Below are 16,367 nucleotides of genomic sequence, written 5' to 3'. Positions count from 1 at the left end.
AGGTGTCAGTCTCTCACGCTTCACTCTCCTCTCTCCTGTTTGGTTTTCCTGCATTAAAAGTACACAATGAATCAGATCTTTGCTCCCCAAACCTGCACAATTAATAGTGGTGCTGTTTTTTTGAGTAACAGTTGTTTGTATATTCCTTCCAAGATCCCCAGACAAGATCCCCACCAAAATGAGCATTGAAACTTGACTCTTTATTTATCTATTTTCACAGTCTAGTTTCTAGCTGTGGTCCTGAGATGGTTTTTTCTGCCCTTTTCCTTTGGTGGTATCTGGAACTTAACCTATTCGATCTTATAGACCCAGGCAATGACTCTCCCAGCTGAGGCAGAAACCACAATGGAGCACTCATACATGTATGTTTATAACATACTTATGTCTCCAGCACAGGGAATTTATGTCCCTGGTGACAAAAATACATACATAAATCCACACCTGTTCCTCTCCACTTTCAGTCAGGGCTAGTCCTGGAAGCCTGCATGCCTTAGGCTGTCAGGTCAGGGTATTTCCCATGGCACTAGGACACTGCTACAGGGTACAGAGCCATACAAATCCTAATGTCATTTGTAAAAAGCCAATCTCTGACGCCCAGCTTAAATGCTCTAATCACTGTATGGTGTTAGAAGAGTGGGGGAAAATGAGAAGGATTTCCTCATCTCTTTTTTGTGTCACAGATTTTTGCTCTGATGAGGCGCCAGCTCCTCAGAGATGCTTTGCTGCGAGCCTGGCCTCAAGCAAAGCGTAAAATTCCATGGGGTTTAGGCTTAATGCCTTCGCCCCAGCCTTTCCTCTTAGCTACCATAGCGTCAGCTTTAGTAAAGCCAGTTTTGGAGGTGTCTAATGTGTCTAATAGCCTCCATGTGAATCCAAAGCTTGTGTGCACAGCGTGAGCCTGGAGCTGACTCCCCAGGACTGCTCCCCTGTGGCACTGCCTCACAAAGGATCAGAGTGCTTCGACAGCTTTGCAAAGGTGTAGATGATTTTGGGTTTCGGGGGTTTTTTCTGTATATATTACAGTTGCCAGAAAAATTCTACAGCAACAAATGTGTTAGACCTGTTTGGTCACAGTTAAAAGTGCACTGCAGGAAAACTGCAGCTCCATCACATTGTCTTGCAAATAACAATTTCTTGCTCTGTGCTGGCATGACATCTCCACTGATTAATATACAGATCAATATGATTTGGTTAATAATGTGGGATATAAGTAACTAACATGTCACCCTTATGATTCGAGCAATACTCAGCTGAGGCATTCATTAGCATCAGTTACTCTCTCATGGTTTCCACCTTTAAATCTCTCTTGCTCACCAAAAGTACCAAAGTCTAAGATTTCAGCATCCAAATCTGTCATGAAGTGTTACTGGACCTCTCCTCACAATCACAGAAAACCTGTATGTTTAATGCCTTTTGTAACACAGTAGGTACTCTACTTTTAAACTCTTTCTGGTAAAAATAACAACATACACTCTTTAACCACATTCTGTCCTTTGCTCACAGAGGTAGGTCAGACAGGTAAAGGTGATGGGGAAAATGTAGATAGGCTGAATTAGCTCTGCACCTTAAAGTACATTACTCATGGAAGTAGCACAGAAGTGGGATTTAAAAGGGCTTTGAGAAGAGGCACTTAAAAATGTAATCAAGAGATGAAGAATGAGTTTAGCTATACAGTTACATAGGAAACTATACAGAAGAAGGCATAGGGTTTTTTCCCTTTAACTGAGACAGAGGGAAGTGAGCAACTGGTGGGGGGTATTTAGTTGAGCTTTCTCTGACTAGGGAAAGGTAAAACATGAATCTGTTAATTTAACCTTAGGAAATGTTAATACCTTTAAATATTTTAGTTATTACAGTATTAAGTCATCACAAAGGAGTTATAAAAATCAGACTCCTACAGAAGAAAAATCAAAATATTATTTTCATGGAGAAGACAAGCACTGTTCCAGTAACTAAGATGGTTTGCAGGACGCTTTTTTGCATGGAAAGCAATGTCTTCCACAAAAAAAAAATAAGGAAACAGTATAAGGATTCTGTTGAATTCTGTGCACACAGCAAAAGATGCTCACTATAGGTTCAGAGAAAGATGAAGAATGATAGAGTCATAGGGAGAAGCTTTAAATTTTGGCTGATTATTCTCTTGAGTAGTATTTGAATATGGCTGGATTCAATTTTTCTCTTGGTAGCTTTCTGATAACATTGCACATTGATAAAGTGAGCTCTGTGGTAATCTTTTAAATCAAAGAAAAAAAAACATTACTGGAATTTAGATGTATTTCTGTGTGTCTGTGTGTGTGTTAAGGAGAAGGGAAAACTGAAAACAGCACCCTGATTTTCTCTCAGGACTAGAACCCAAGAAGGAGGGAGAAAACTTTGGAATAAAAGAATTGGATTTTTGGCTTAGCAATAAACAGTGAAGCCCAACACACATTATACCTATATACCATTGTAGCACGCATTATACATATATACCATTATATCTCCAAATGCTACCAGATATACTGAAAAGAAATGCAATACCCACGCACGTGTGTTGGTATGGAAGTTTTCTAGCAAAATCAAGTGGAAATAAAATGAGATTTTTGTAGCTTGCACTAAAATGGTGTTTCTTATGGCATTTAGCGAGGGTCTGACTGAAAAAGTACTAAGCAAAAATGAAGTGAAAACCAACACCTGGCTGGCTCAATCCTTTCTGTCACAGAGACTATGCTAGTCAAGGGGATCTTTCTTTCTGCTTCCATCTGAGCCTGTTGAAGAGATTGAGGGGCTCTTCTTAACACTCAACCTGCAAATGGAAACCAAATGTGCTCTCCTTCCTGGCAGACCTCTCCCTCTCAGCAAGTGTCAGACCTTTCTAAAGAAACTCCAGAGCTGGGTGGGTTCAAGACCCTACCCTGAGTGCTTGAGCTTGCATGATTCAAAGACCTTGGTGTGGCTCTCCGAATGGGAGGCCACTTTTCCTCCTAGGATGAGATAGGATCGAGTTCTGGCCACTGCCTTGCGCTCTGCAGCGCATTCCGTGTAACTGAGCCCCTGTGAGCAGCAGTGGCTGAAGCGCCGGTGGAACAGCAACCCCTGCCCTCCCCGCAGCTCCCTCTGGCCCTTGCTATTAGCAGCTCCTGCTGGGTGCCTTACAAGGGCTGCAGAAGATATATATGTTTTTAAACCAGATCCTCCCCCTTGCTATGCATCCCTCTCTTCCTGACCTGAAAATCTCGTGCCAAAACAAACAGGCAGGAACATAATCCCAGAACAAGTTTAGATTTCGGCTGTACTTTTTAGTTGGGCTGCAAATACCATCTAAATATGTGGTCATGTATTTATATGGGGTGTCTGCTCCTCAGACAAAATAAATCAAATACTTGCTGAATTTTGTGCATGACAGATTAAACTGTGTCTACAATGTCAGTGATACAAGAGAATGTTTTGGTGGCTATTACATGTAGACAGCAATAGCAAATGCAAACTGTGGGAATCTGTTGAATAAGACTAATTATAAACACTTTATTGCTTTCACAAACATCCTGGCAGGTGTCTGTCCAGCTTGCACTGACAAACTTCTGCTTGCAGATGCTTCATGGCTTCCCTAGGCCAATTCTCTGGTACCTGATTATCCATATACCATCAGAAAAATGGTCCTCAGGTTTATCTGCCTTCTCCTTGCTGTCAATCCATTATTTCTGCTGCAGATGGAGGAAGAAAATGATTCTCACTCTACAGGCTTTTTTTTCATAACTAAGGGTTACCAGTGTGCTTCCTTCAATCTCCAGCTTTCACTAGGCCTAGGTTCACTTAAACTTTTCCTGTGGAACATACCAGCTACATCTCCCATCGCTGCTCTTCAGATGTCCTTTAGCCCATCTGTAGGTGCACTCAGAAGCGGTGCCTAAAAGATACCAGCTGGTGCCTCTCCCACAGTGAGAAGAAGGAACGAAAAATTTTGTGCCCTGTCCATCCATCCCTGAGTTTTCATGTTGGCATGACCATATCCTTCAGCTTGGGCCCTATCCTGAGCATGATTTCCATTCTTCTGCCAGGTACTAATGAAAATACTGAACAAACACAATGGTGTTGACCCCCATAAGTTTACCACTAACACGAATGATGCAGTATTTGTAATTGACCTTCAAGCACAATCCAAACCTCACTTTTCTCACCTCATAATTTCACCATCACAGTGCTTCCCTACCTGGCGAACAGAAGAGAATCACGCCCTGGAAAAGGCAAGCACCATTTCTGCTTTCTCTGCAAAGCCCATTGCCCCATTGTAGAAGAATTCTCCAAGAACAAATCCCATCAACCTCACATTGTTATTTATCTGTTCTTTATGTTTCTCTCTTTGCCTACAGAGTGCAAGTTTAAGCCCACATTTCTCCAGACTGATTTCAACTTTGCTGCTCCTTCCCCCAGGTCTCTCAAAGTCCCTCTTCCACAGGAGTAACTTTCCCAGGTGGCTGGGTCTGTTCAAATCTCCAGTCATGGACCTGCTTTGGAAATGAACTTTCCTCAGTGACCCTATTCTTTGTACAGTATTATTGGGTAACCTGAGAACTGCAGATGTATCTGATTATTGGCACTGTGGAGATGATTGCCAAAAAGCCCGAAACTCTGACCTTTCCTTGAGTTGTTATCAGCCAAGCTGGTGGGGGGAAAGAGACATGATTTATGAACATTCATTAAAATTAAACAAAACTGATTATAGAGATAGATTTCAGCTGAAAAGTTCAGGCTCAAAACCTGCCTGCATAGTTCAGGGTATTTGGATATGAGAAAACAAGTCATTATCTCTTGAAGCAATGTGAATGTAAATGGATTATATTTTTATGATTCTTTGTGTTATATTTTAAAATACATCTTACTTATACTCAAGGTATTTTTCTTAATTTTCTCATGGTTTGTTAATTTCTTATTTATTTTACTAGATTTTGTTAAATCTAGTTTTGTTATTTTAATTTTTTAAAAAATCAGTTTTTAACTGGCCAGGGGCCATCTCATGAAAACATAAAGCGGTACCATCTTTTCCCCCCACTTTAGAATTAAAAACACAAGCAGTCAGTCTGGATTTTTATATGGGATAATACCATTGCTTGATTGCCGCGCTCCCGCCCCGGTTCCCTTTTCTCTCAGCCCCGGCTAGCTCTTGTGGGGCGAGGGCGGGCGATTGAGGCACCCTCCGCCGCTCCCAGCTGGGGTTTGGAGAGTGCCTTTGTGGGTTCCGGGCAGCGCTAGCAAGCCTCGCGGTGGTAAATGAAGAGCGGATCCTGCTGGGGGCTAAGTCCGAGTTTATTGTAGCCCAACGGGGCCAAATGTCCTAGAACGGGGCCAGCCAACAGGAACGAGCACAAGGTGCTTGCACTGGCTTATAAACTGTAAGGGAGGGGTATCCAACGACCAATGGGGATAGGGATAGGGGGTGGCTCCGGGATGGGGGGATATGGTGGGGTCCAATGGGGGAAGGATATGGGGGGAGCCCCAGGTCCTCGCCCAATCACCCGGTGCCCTGAGTAGAAGCTTCTGGATGGATGGGAAGGGGCACCGAGTGATAGACAAGGCACCCGGGGGGGGTAAAATGCCTCTTTCAGGGTGATGGATAGATACTGGGAAGGCGGGAAGGGAGGACAAGGCGGGAAAACTGGGGAAAAACCAAGTTGCACACGGGGGTACAAAGGAATAAACCAATACATAATACAGGGATAATAAAACATACAAATAACGCAACTCCACACTTGATGCAATCAACTGCTTTGCAGAGGAGTTTTGAACTCTGGCAACAATTTGTTGACAAAGAAGAGCTCCTACAGACGAATATGTGTTCCAGCAGTGAATTGCCAATCTGCTCCAAGACCGTAACATGAAATTGCCATGCTTTGGAGAGCAGCCAGTGTTGGGTTGGGATTAATTTGCTCCCAGTGTTCAATAAATAATGTCGGGAGGGCCCCGTGGAAAGCGATCCCTGCTGGCTATGCACGGCTCCTGCCCAGGGCCTATGTTTGGTCAGCGAGCCGGGTGCGTGCGGCGACCGTGCCGAGGCATTTCGCACTGGGCTTAGGGCTCAAGTGCCTCCCATCCCCTGGCAGTGACAAGGGGGATCAAGCAGCCCCTGGAGAAAAGCTCCCTTGGGATGGAGGGGCTAAATATAGGGGAGCTCAATAAACACCATTATGATCCGCATGCGGCGTGCCTGCCCAGAATTAAGGTCGCATCCATGCTTTTGTGTGTGCCTCTCCACCGGCTCGCTTGGCTTACAAATGAAAGAATTGCAGGTGAGAAGCTGGCTACATAATGGGCAGTTATAAATCCAGCCAGTTTCCATCTGACAAAACCTTTTAATCAGTACATGAGGCAACTGCGGAGCAAAGTAAGAATAAGATTTTTAAATCCACGTGTAAAATCCATTATAAAGGTCAGGTTTATAAGGAGACCATCCCAAAATGCTAATGACATGACAGTTTTATGAGGCTGGAAAATGATAGCTTGGCAGAAGCTGAGTAATACTAGAACAAGGGATTTATTTAAATTGGACTACTTTTTTTATTTATTTTTTTTAATTTGTCCTTGATCCTTCCAGATCTCACAGAGGTGAAAAATGTGTAAGTAGCTCCCCACATTCAGCTCAAAAGTGAGGTAAGAAAAGGTCATTTATGTGAGGTATTATTCTGTAATTTTACTCTCCAAAAGTTTTACATATTTTTCTGCAGAATATATTGTTGTAAGTTATACAAATTTTAATGCCTATGCTTTGCAAAAAATACATAAAACATAAACTCATAATAGATAGCCTCAGGAGTAGAAATAGTAAGAGTTTCTACAGGAACTTTAACACAGTTTTAACTTAGAGAAGTTGCATTTCTCCACAGAACAGGAGGACAGTGTGTCCAGAAGAGCTTGTAGTCAAATATATACATTTAACAGAGGTGCATGTGCACCCTAACTGTTTCTCCAAAAGGCAGTATCAACACCATGTCTGGATTTGTTGGCTTTTTTTTTTTTTTACCGTGTGCAATTCACCCTCTAGAACACTGCAAGTACCTGAACACATCCTTCATCAGCTGAGCAGTTCTTGTCATGCTGAAACTTAATGCAATTTTCATTAAACTGCAGTTTCAAGTTTGGCCTCAAAACATACAATATCTCTCAATCAAAACATAGCTGTAGATATGCTATAGGCTATTATCTATAGTTACACAAAACATACAATATGTATCTATAGCTATGCTAGATATTTGCTTATCCACTTCAGTGTTTCCCACAATTCCTTTAACCAAGAGTGAAAAATAGGAATATTTTTTAAAAATAGGAAAAATAGGAATACTTCAAACACAAAACTGGTATATTCTCTATTCTGCAAGGTGGCTGAGGTTCTCTCTCCAGATCTGCTACTTTCCTTTACCACAGCATTTTGAGAACACAGATGGTGTCTCGGCACCCAGGGGTGTGGGGTTTAGTAGGGTGCTCTGTACGGAGTGTGCAGGCCTGATCCTGTGAGGTGTTGAGTGCTTCCCAGGAAGCGATGAGCCCTCTGAAATCCCTGGGACTTATATCCCCAGGCTGGGCAGACACTGCCCCCATCTCCCCCGACACCCTCCTGGGAATCCTCCCCTCTGCAGCATGCACCAACCTCCTCCTCAAGAATCGCCTTTGTGGAGGTTCTCCAGGAATTAATTGATCATCCTGGTAATGAGGCAGGCTGAATTTGGGCAAATACTGGCTGCTGTGGAGTTCATTCTGCCAAAATACTGAAGTATTTGTCCACTTTGTGACTCAAGTCTGTAGCTGCTCAGCAATGAGGGCTGGTGTGCAAACCCTCTGGGGTGATGGGCTCCCCATGGAGCCCAGCTGGATGCTGCAGGTCACCCCTCTTCCCTCAGCCCCAGAGCCCAGGGCCAAACCAACCTCCACAGGGCAATGTTCCTTCTCCAAAAAAGCCTCTTCTGCTCAGAGGCTCTTCAATTGCCAAGTGGCTTCTTATCCCTCCCCCTGCACCAGCACATCATGGCCAGGGGATCATGGAATTGAGCATGGATCGTATTCTGCTTTGGATAATTCTCAAGGCTGAGGGAAATAAGAAGGAAATCCTTCCCCTTCCTGTCTCTGAATGATTTCCAAACCTCTCTGTGCATCAAGTTTGGGAAAAGAAAGCAAAAAACCCTTTTTCTTTCAAAAAATTTGAACACTTAACAACTCTTTCTTCTCTTATGAACCATTTGCTGAACTTGACCCAAATTAAGAGATAGGTCTGAAGTGTTCAGTTAGTGAAATTGCATTTGGCCACGCTCTGGTAATTGTTATCTTTTACTACCACTACAAGCCTAGATGGCACAGAAGGTTGCTACCCAGTGACACAAGTAACAACTGTATTAGCTGCTGGCTGCAGGGCAGCACCAGCACAAAGATTCCTGAGATAGCATTAAATTGGCTAGCTGGGGTGCTGGTCTTTTGTTCACCTGCAAAAGCAGAGCAGTTAAGTTGGGGTATCTCATCTCTGCATGTCTTTATGTGAGCATTTCATCATCCCATCACAGTCCCTTCTGCAACAGTGAAGACCCTTCAAGGGCCAAACCTGAGAATGTGCTCCTTGTCAGAGATATTTTGTTTTAGCATTTGTGATGTGAAAAAGATTAAAAATAATTTTAAAAGGAGTGCCTAGATTTATTCCCCCCCAAAAGCTATTTTACACCTGCTACTCTGTACTTCAAAATATATGAAAAACAGAATTTTAGCTAAGTTTTATCCCTTTACTTTACATCTTTCCATTCCTATGTCCTGATCCTGCCAAGACTAAGCCCAGAAAGGAGAAAATGCTTCTAGAGTATAACTTTTCACCAAAACTTGAAGAACAACTGGCAGAGTTCAACCCACCTAAAGTCCCAGCTGGTCTGTCATTAGCAGACAGTAATTAGCTTTTTACTTCAGATGAGCCACCTTGGTGCATAAAGGCATGTATTGTACACATAATTATGTGTACCGTGGGGTGTCAATAAAAAGATCTGCCAGATGGATATCTCTATCCAAGCTGGAACCAGTGATCTGGCTGAGCCTATATGGTTAAAAGGAAAGCAAATTAAATCTACTTTGTGCTGCTTTATTGAATGGTATAGACCCATATGAGTGGGTTTGTATGGAAAAAAAGTAGTTATATATAAGCTTCGTGCCTGATACCTTGACAGCACTGCAGGGATATATTTAGCTTGAATGAACTTCTGAGCCCTGGTTCAAATGCATTCAAATAGGGCATGTTCCTCTCCATGCTGGAAAAAGAGAAGTCCATTAAGGTCTTATTCTGGAGCAGTTCAAGCCACTTAACTTTCCATGCAGTAAGTCACATGAATTGAATATATAAAACAAGCAGAGAACACAGCATAATGATTTTTTTATCCCTGGCTGATAAAAGGAAGCACATGCTTATCTTTTTGGACAAATCAATGCTCTCTGCTGAAACCTCCATACCTCCTCCTGTGAATATGTTGAAGAGAATGGGCACTTAAAGAGGCTGGGCAAAAATCCAGCATCACTTGACAATAAAGCCTTACTTAACAGGTATCCTGTTGCTGCTGTACAGTTGTTTTAGCCATCAGATAGAGCCAAAAGCAGTTACAGGGATATGATGGCAACCTGAGAAGAGCTGTGCAGCAATGGAGAGAGCACAGCCCATAGACTGAGCCCAGCAGACCCAGGCTGATCTCTACTGTACGTGGCCAGGCTCTCAAGTTACACTATTGAGGCCATTGCTTGCCGGGCGCGATAGAACTGATCACGCACGTTTGGGGGAAAGGCACGATTTATCAGATCCTAATCCACAGGTTCATGTTCTCTCCCTTTACCCAGAAATGATGGTCATCCAAGGTTACAGGAGAAGTAGCTGGGAGATCAGCAGCAGCTCTCCTGGCAGCTGCCTTCGTCTGTTAGGCAGCTTTGCCACCGACAGCGCACGGTTTCGCAGCTGGCACAAAAGCCAAACAGACAAGGCAGAGGCACACGTACAAAACCTTTCTGCCCACACATGCATTAATGTCCGCTGAAGATGAGCCACACTGGGCTTTCACTGAGAGCTCTCTGGGTACCACTGTGGAAGAAAGTAATGAAATTCTCATTTTTAACAAAGTAGTTTGGTTCCTAAGCTTGGTTACTCAGGAAGTGGTTGGGGAGCTGAATGTTCAGTACTGTCACAGTGTGCTGCTGCAAGAGGTGAAGACATACTTGTCCTTTATCACATTCTGCCCAGATCTTGTTTTCAGAGGTCATGTTTATAAAGTTAAGTACTAGAAGTAGTGAAAAAAATACTTAGTAAGAACATACTAAAATTGCACCTGCATTAAAAGAATATCTCAAAAAGGAAACCACTAAAAGTTTAAAAAAATAGCTTTTCCTATTGGGCTTTCCAGAAGATAAGACCTGTGACTGAAGCCAAAAACTGTGGCTTTGTTTTGGGAGGACACCATCCCACTCCTCCATTAGCTATCAGAAAAGTCAGCAGAATGATTAATATTCCTTATAATGCTCTGATTCACAGATTCATGGAAAATTCTAAAATTCTGAGTTGGACGGAACCCACAAGGATCATTGAGTCCAAAATTTTCTGGAATTCTATAATCTTGCTGCTCTTTTTGTGCAGTGTTTCCCTGCAAATGAGTATCATTTACAGAAGTAAAATGCAACATCCTTTTAACAAAAAAGTTTTTGTATTTGCAAACTTGAGAAATAAAACTATATGCTGGGCTCATATCTGCACACTTTCCAGTGATCAGATGCCACCGATTGTGAACCTTCTCCCATTTTGACCAGAGGAACAGCTCTTCTGTTGGTTTTACAGCACATCTCCAGATTTACAGCAGCATGAAAGCACAGCTGAATGCTCACTCCACCTGAGCTGAATAACCTGCAGCACTGGCTGCTCCAGCACTTTCACCAGGCACCAGATGGAGATTTCCACCCTGCTGGACATTCCCTGACCTAACTTTTTAAACAAGAGAGCATGGCACTGTACAGTGTTGGATTTGTATTTATCAGGCAGCATTTCAGGAGCTCTACTCTATCTAATTTTAGATGCAGTGGACCATAGCAAGAATCCCCATTATCTCCTTCGTGCTGGACCAAAGTATATCTGAGTAGAAGACAGGAATAATAGTAAGTGACACATGCAAATTTTTTTCCTTAAGAACCTGGCATTGTCCACAATAAATTTCTTTTTGATCACATTAATGTGGTTTTGTCACCCAAGAGTTGAGGTGGGGATGCAATAGCTGCACTAGCTATTTATAGAGGCACTGTGTAAAGATCAACAGATGTTTTCAGCACAGCCCTGTACTTCAAAGGTTACTAGCGAAGTCAGGGCATTAGAAAAAATGTAATTCAGAAATTCACAATAAAAGCCCTGAATTGTTGATGTTTTCTATAGGGTCCACCAGTTGTTAGGCTAATTGCTGTTGTAGTCTGACTGTTGGGGGCTACTTCCTTTTCAGTTAATATTGGTTTAAAATATGGAAGTGTGGAAAAGGCAAACTAAAGGTTGTGATGCTGTCAATAATTACAGCAAAATCTCAGACATGGTACATGTTAAATTCTTGGCTCTCTCATTTAAAATTGAAAATTAATAATATTTTTTAAAAACCATGTAGATAGACATACTGGTCTGGAGCATCCATTGATCATTGTCAAATTCTACTGTTAAATCACAGGTAATTTTAAAATGAGAGCTGACACTGAAAACCAGCCTACATACCAGAACATAACACCAATTCTACCACATAACAGCAATGTTGCAGTGCTGCTATGGGTTTTTGCTAAAATCATACAGTAAGGACAAAGTATCCCTTTCAAAATACAGCACATTTTGGTGACAGATTGCAGAATGCTTCCAATGCAAGTTTCAGCTAAGTCAGTACAAATGCGTAATTACTGGTTTTCTCTTGGAAAACCTCTTTCTCTTTGGGTTTATTTTACCCAGTCTTATTTAGTGCTAAAGACTTGCTGAATTTGCAGGGTGAGCTGTCTAAGCAGTGAGTTTTTCAGAGTGCTATATCCTGCAAGGTAAGTAAATGCACCATGACTGCACAAAACATAGGTAGTGCAGGCTGAGCAGCCCCCAGGCATCCACATGGGCAAGGCTTTTTTATAGGGACTGGGAGCTAAGCATAAAAATGATCATCATTATCACTATTAATGAAGGATGAAGAGCTCAAGCTAACCATGTGGTAGAGCCATCAGAAAGGATGTCAAAAACTGGATAATAAAATTTAGTAAGTGTGAAGTTCGTTTGACCTTTCCATATGGAAAGTGAGCTCTCCATACAGAGTGTGCACTCTGAGCTGCCAGATGGGAGGAAATATCTGCTACAATACCTTCCCTGCTCTCACTTTAGCCTGTTGAGCAGAACAGAGCCTGTGCTTTCACACATCTCTCGTTACATCTGACGAACAGCACGGATAACCATCAGGGAGAATACTCTGACCTTCATTAGACATTGACAGAGCCCTGAGCCAGAAGCAGCTAGCTTCACTGGCATCCTGATAAAATTCACCCCTGCACTTGAAGGCAGCCCAGAACAAGGCTGTGCTTGGATCCTTTGCATGGTCTGCTTGTGCAGTGATACAGAGGAGAGGTCATGAAAAGTTTCTGTCCAGAAGCTCCCAGTGAGGCTTCAGTAGCCTTCATCAGGTGGTCGCTATCCTTCTGCTGTGCTGGGCCTAAATCACAGTCCTTATTGCCTTAAAACATTCCAAATGGTACAAAGAGACAGAAGGCACAGTTTTCCACTGTGGACGGATTAGAAGTGATCTCTGCCCAAAATGCTTGACTACTTTTGCCTAGAATGAAGCAAAGCTGAGCTGCTTTTGCTTTTGCAGGGTACAGATGGGAACTTGCTTTATTTGAACTTTTTCAAGCTGATCTGACAGTCTCATGGAAAGTCCCAGAAAAATTCAGGTTGCTGTGGTTTTCTCCAACACCTTCTTGTCTCCCAGCTGTAATTTATGGCTTAGGTTCAGTTCAGATGTTCACCCCTTACAGGCAAATTATTGCAATAGTGCATGATGCAACCACATTTTAAACAAGCTAACACCTGGCATTCTCCTGGATGGGGCCAGTGTCTGCAGGACCTTGCAGAGTCCCCTGCTAAGTAGCAGCAAAGGAGATGCATTTAGGGGCACCTAAGAGGCAGATTGGCACCTGTGGGACAGAAGAGACATCTGTTGTGCCCATATTTTAGCAGCTCTAATCCAGGTCAGGAAGAGCAGGTTTAAAGCCCTCAGGGTCTAAGTCAATCATGTTGAAATGCTGTGGGCGGTAGACAGTCTAATCAAGCTCTGCATGGGTCATGTTCATTCAGGGCAGAAGACATTTGGGAATTTTAAGGAAAGCTAAACCCTTGCCAGCCGTGCCTGGCTGAAGTAGGTGGCAAAGGGGAAGAGAGATCAGTAGCAGCTGTCTTGTCTCAGTGCAGGGGCATGGGGGTGGCCATGCAGCTCTCAGGAGCTATTTGAGAGGCTCTGGCACACGGGAGCAGTGTGCATGGCAAGAGGAACACAAGGACACCCAGAACGTGCCCACTCCATGCAGGGTGGCACAGGATGAGTGTGTCCCCCATCCTTACACATTCCTGCACCTCGTGACCTCGCTGTGCTGCAGCACAGACCCCCCATGGTCATGCTGTGACCATGTGCATTCAGCCAAGGCAGTTCCCCCTGCACAGTGCTTGGGTGTGGTGCCTACATTGCTGCTGACTCCAGAGCCAGCTTACCTGATGTTAACTTTGGCACCCTGCTCCCTTGCATGTGTGCTCTTCACTCACTGGAAACTCTGAATTTACTGGCAGTGCAAACAGCCTCAGTCAGGCTCACAGAGACATGGAGTTCATGCAGCTTTCCTCTCTGTGGCCTGGGAAACCATGCCACATCATGACTTGCCTTCCACTCCCTTTTCTAAGGGACCAATATATTTCCTAGCGTGCCCCTCAGTGTTCAGCGGGGCAGCCTAGCTGAGTAATTGTTACTATAATAACACCCAGTGCCCACTGCACAGCACTGTTCTTATCCAAGGGCACTTAAAAGTATCGAGTTTCTGCAGCTCTGAGGTAGAGACATTTATGATCCTTATATCTCTAGGGTGCAAATAATTCCTGAATATGGCAAAATGCGTGCAGAAATAACTGAAGAGATTATGGCTATAAAGCCACCAGCAGTTTAGTGAAAAATATAACACATAAAAGTTCCCTCTGAAAGTAATAGAACAGACCAGCTCTGACCTTGTTTTTGATGAGAAAAGCTTATATGTCTTTGTACAGACATATCCTTTTCACTGCTCCTATAGTTTATGGATTTGATCACATTTAATTCACTTCCTTTACAGGCCACAGGGTGGCAAAGATTGCTTGGTGCTTGGCTTCTGCACAGTGAGATGACCATTTGGAAACCAAGGTCCTTGGAGGCAAATGAAGCTCCCACTGCCGTGGAGTGAACAGAAACTGCAGCCGCAGCAGCATGAACTCCATTTTGATATGCAGGTTACAGGCCAGTCCCAGAGGAGGGACACAGGAAAAGAAAGGTTCAGATGCTACAGCAGAAGATGGGCTTCCAGGTGGAATCCATAAAAGGCCAGGTCTTCATGTGTTCCAGGTCTTCAGAGCCTAAAACAGACTGATGGCACTTCAAGGCCCCACTGATGATTCATGCTGCAAATAAACTTCAGGAGGCAGCAGGTGCCAGCACTCATCAGAGGATGAAGTGCAATTGTTTTCTAGTCAACAGAGTAATTTGAAAAGTATTTGTTCCATCTTGCTAAAAACATAAACTATGTCACATTTATTTTTAGGTGCAGATATCCATCCAGGAAGAAACCAAAACCAGTTATGTCACACATCAATAAGATCTACCTGCTGATGCCATCACAGAGTTAACTGTGGTGCTTTTTTAAGTGGCCAGCTACCCAAATCTAAGATTATGGTTTTCCTTGCCACATAGCAAGGTATCTAAACTTTCATTTACATCTCAAACTACCTGTTTTCTCAGGAAGTAAAATACTACCTGGGATGTAGGTGTTGGTCAGGGAAGAGAGACTATGAGGAGCAGGGTTGCAGCCCTCTACTCCTCAACACCCTTCTATCCCACACTTCTGTCTTTTTAATAATAAAAATTATTCCACACTTATTTAAATAATAAAAAAACCCAAAACAACTCCTATATAATCAACAAAACTTGTGCTACAGAGCAGACACATGAGTCTTAGAAAAGGATGTGTGAATATACTTGAACGAGGAGAGTTATGTCAAAAGAAAGATCTTTCTGAAAGACTTCCTTAAAATTTTCTTTTTCTTCTTGTGTCATATGCTATTGACAGTACTGACAGTACCAGCACAATGGTTATCCATTGTCTCACACTTCCAGTCCTAAAAGGCTGTTTGACCCTCAGTTCCTTCTGAAAACAGCCATATCATTCATGGTGCAAGGTTCTGAAACTATGCTTTCACTATTGCCACCAAAAATTAGCCTTCACTTTTTTGAAAATTAAGTCAGCAAACCCAGTGTGAACAAGCACTTCTTAATTCAGTAAGGCTGTATATTTTCTGACTTCATAAATACTTTTAAATACATAACTTATTTTGAATACTTAACCAAAAATGAGATGCAAACCCACACATATCAGTGGGTAACATTCCAGATTCGTTGTTGTGGTTTGACTCTGATGTTAATGCTGGGGGATTAAGAGTTAAGAGCTCTGATGTAATTTTGTCTTCTTTTTCCTCTGAATTTTTATCATCATCCTTGCTTTTTATGGCTACATAATGAGATCATTATGGTGCAATTACTGCACTGACCAAAATTGTTTTTAAAAACTCATACAAGTGCCCTTGATAGGTGCACAGAGAATGGGCAATGACTAATGGATAGAAGTTGGACTGGACAATCTCCACAGGCCATTCTGACTTTAATTTTCACCTAATATTTTTATATGCTTGTTTATATGCCAGCTTTTAATATTACCCTTCTGTAGATCAGCTCACCCAAACAGAAATACCCCCACAGGGCAGAGAGGTCCTGGAGGCTGACATTGCTCCACTCCTCTTGTCAGACCAGGCTCTGAGGAAGGCACTGCGCTCTTCTCCAAGTACCACATGGGCCACATCCCTGGGGAGCCCAGCAGCCGTGGCACCCGGGAGGATGGGCACACAGACCTGGCAGCTATTGGCATGAAAAGACCTGCAGAGAGGGCCAGTTCCTCCAGACACCAAGCCTTTCTTTCTCCTTGCAGGACAAGGATGAGGTGCTGCTGTGCATCATCACATCCCCTGGGAAGAAATTCTCCAGCATGGAGGATGCTCAGGGTGAGGAGCGCTGAGCAGTCTCCCCAGCTTGTCCCCTGCTGTCATACATCTC

This window comes from Lonchura striata, chromosome 4 (genome assembly GCF_046129695.1).
Source record: "Lonchura striata isolate bLonStr1 chromosome 4, bLonStr1.mat, whole genome shotgun sequence".
Lineage (NCBI taxonomy): Eukaryota > Metazoa > Chordata > Aves > Passeriformes > Estrildidae > Lonchura > Lonchura striata.
This window is presented reverse-complemented; position numbering follows the sequence as displayed.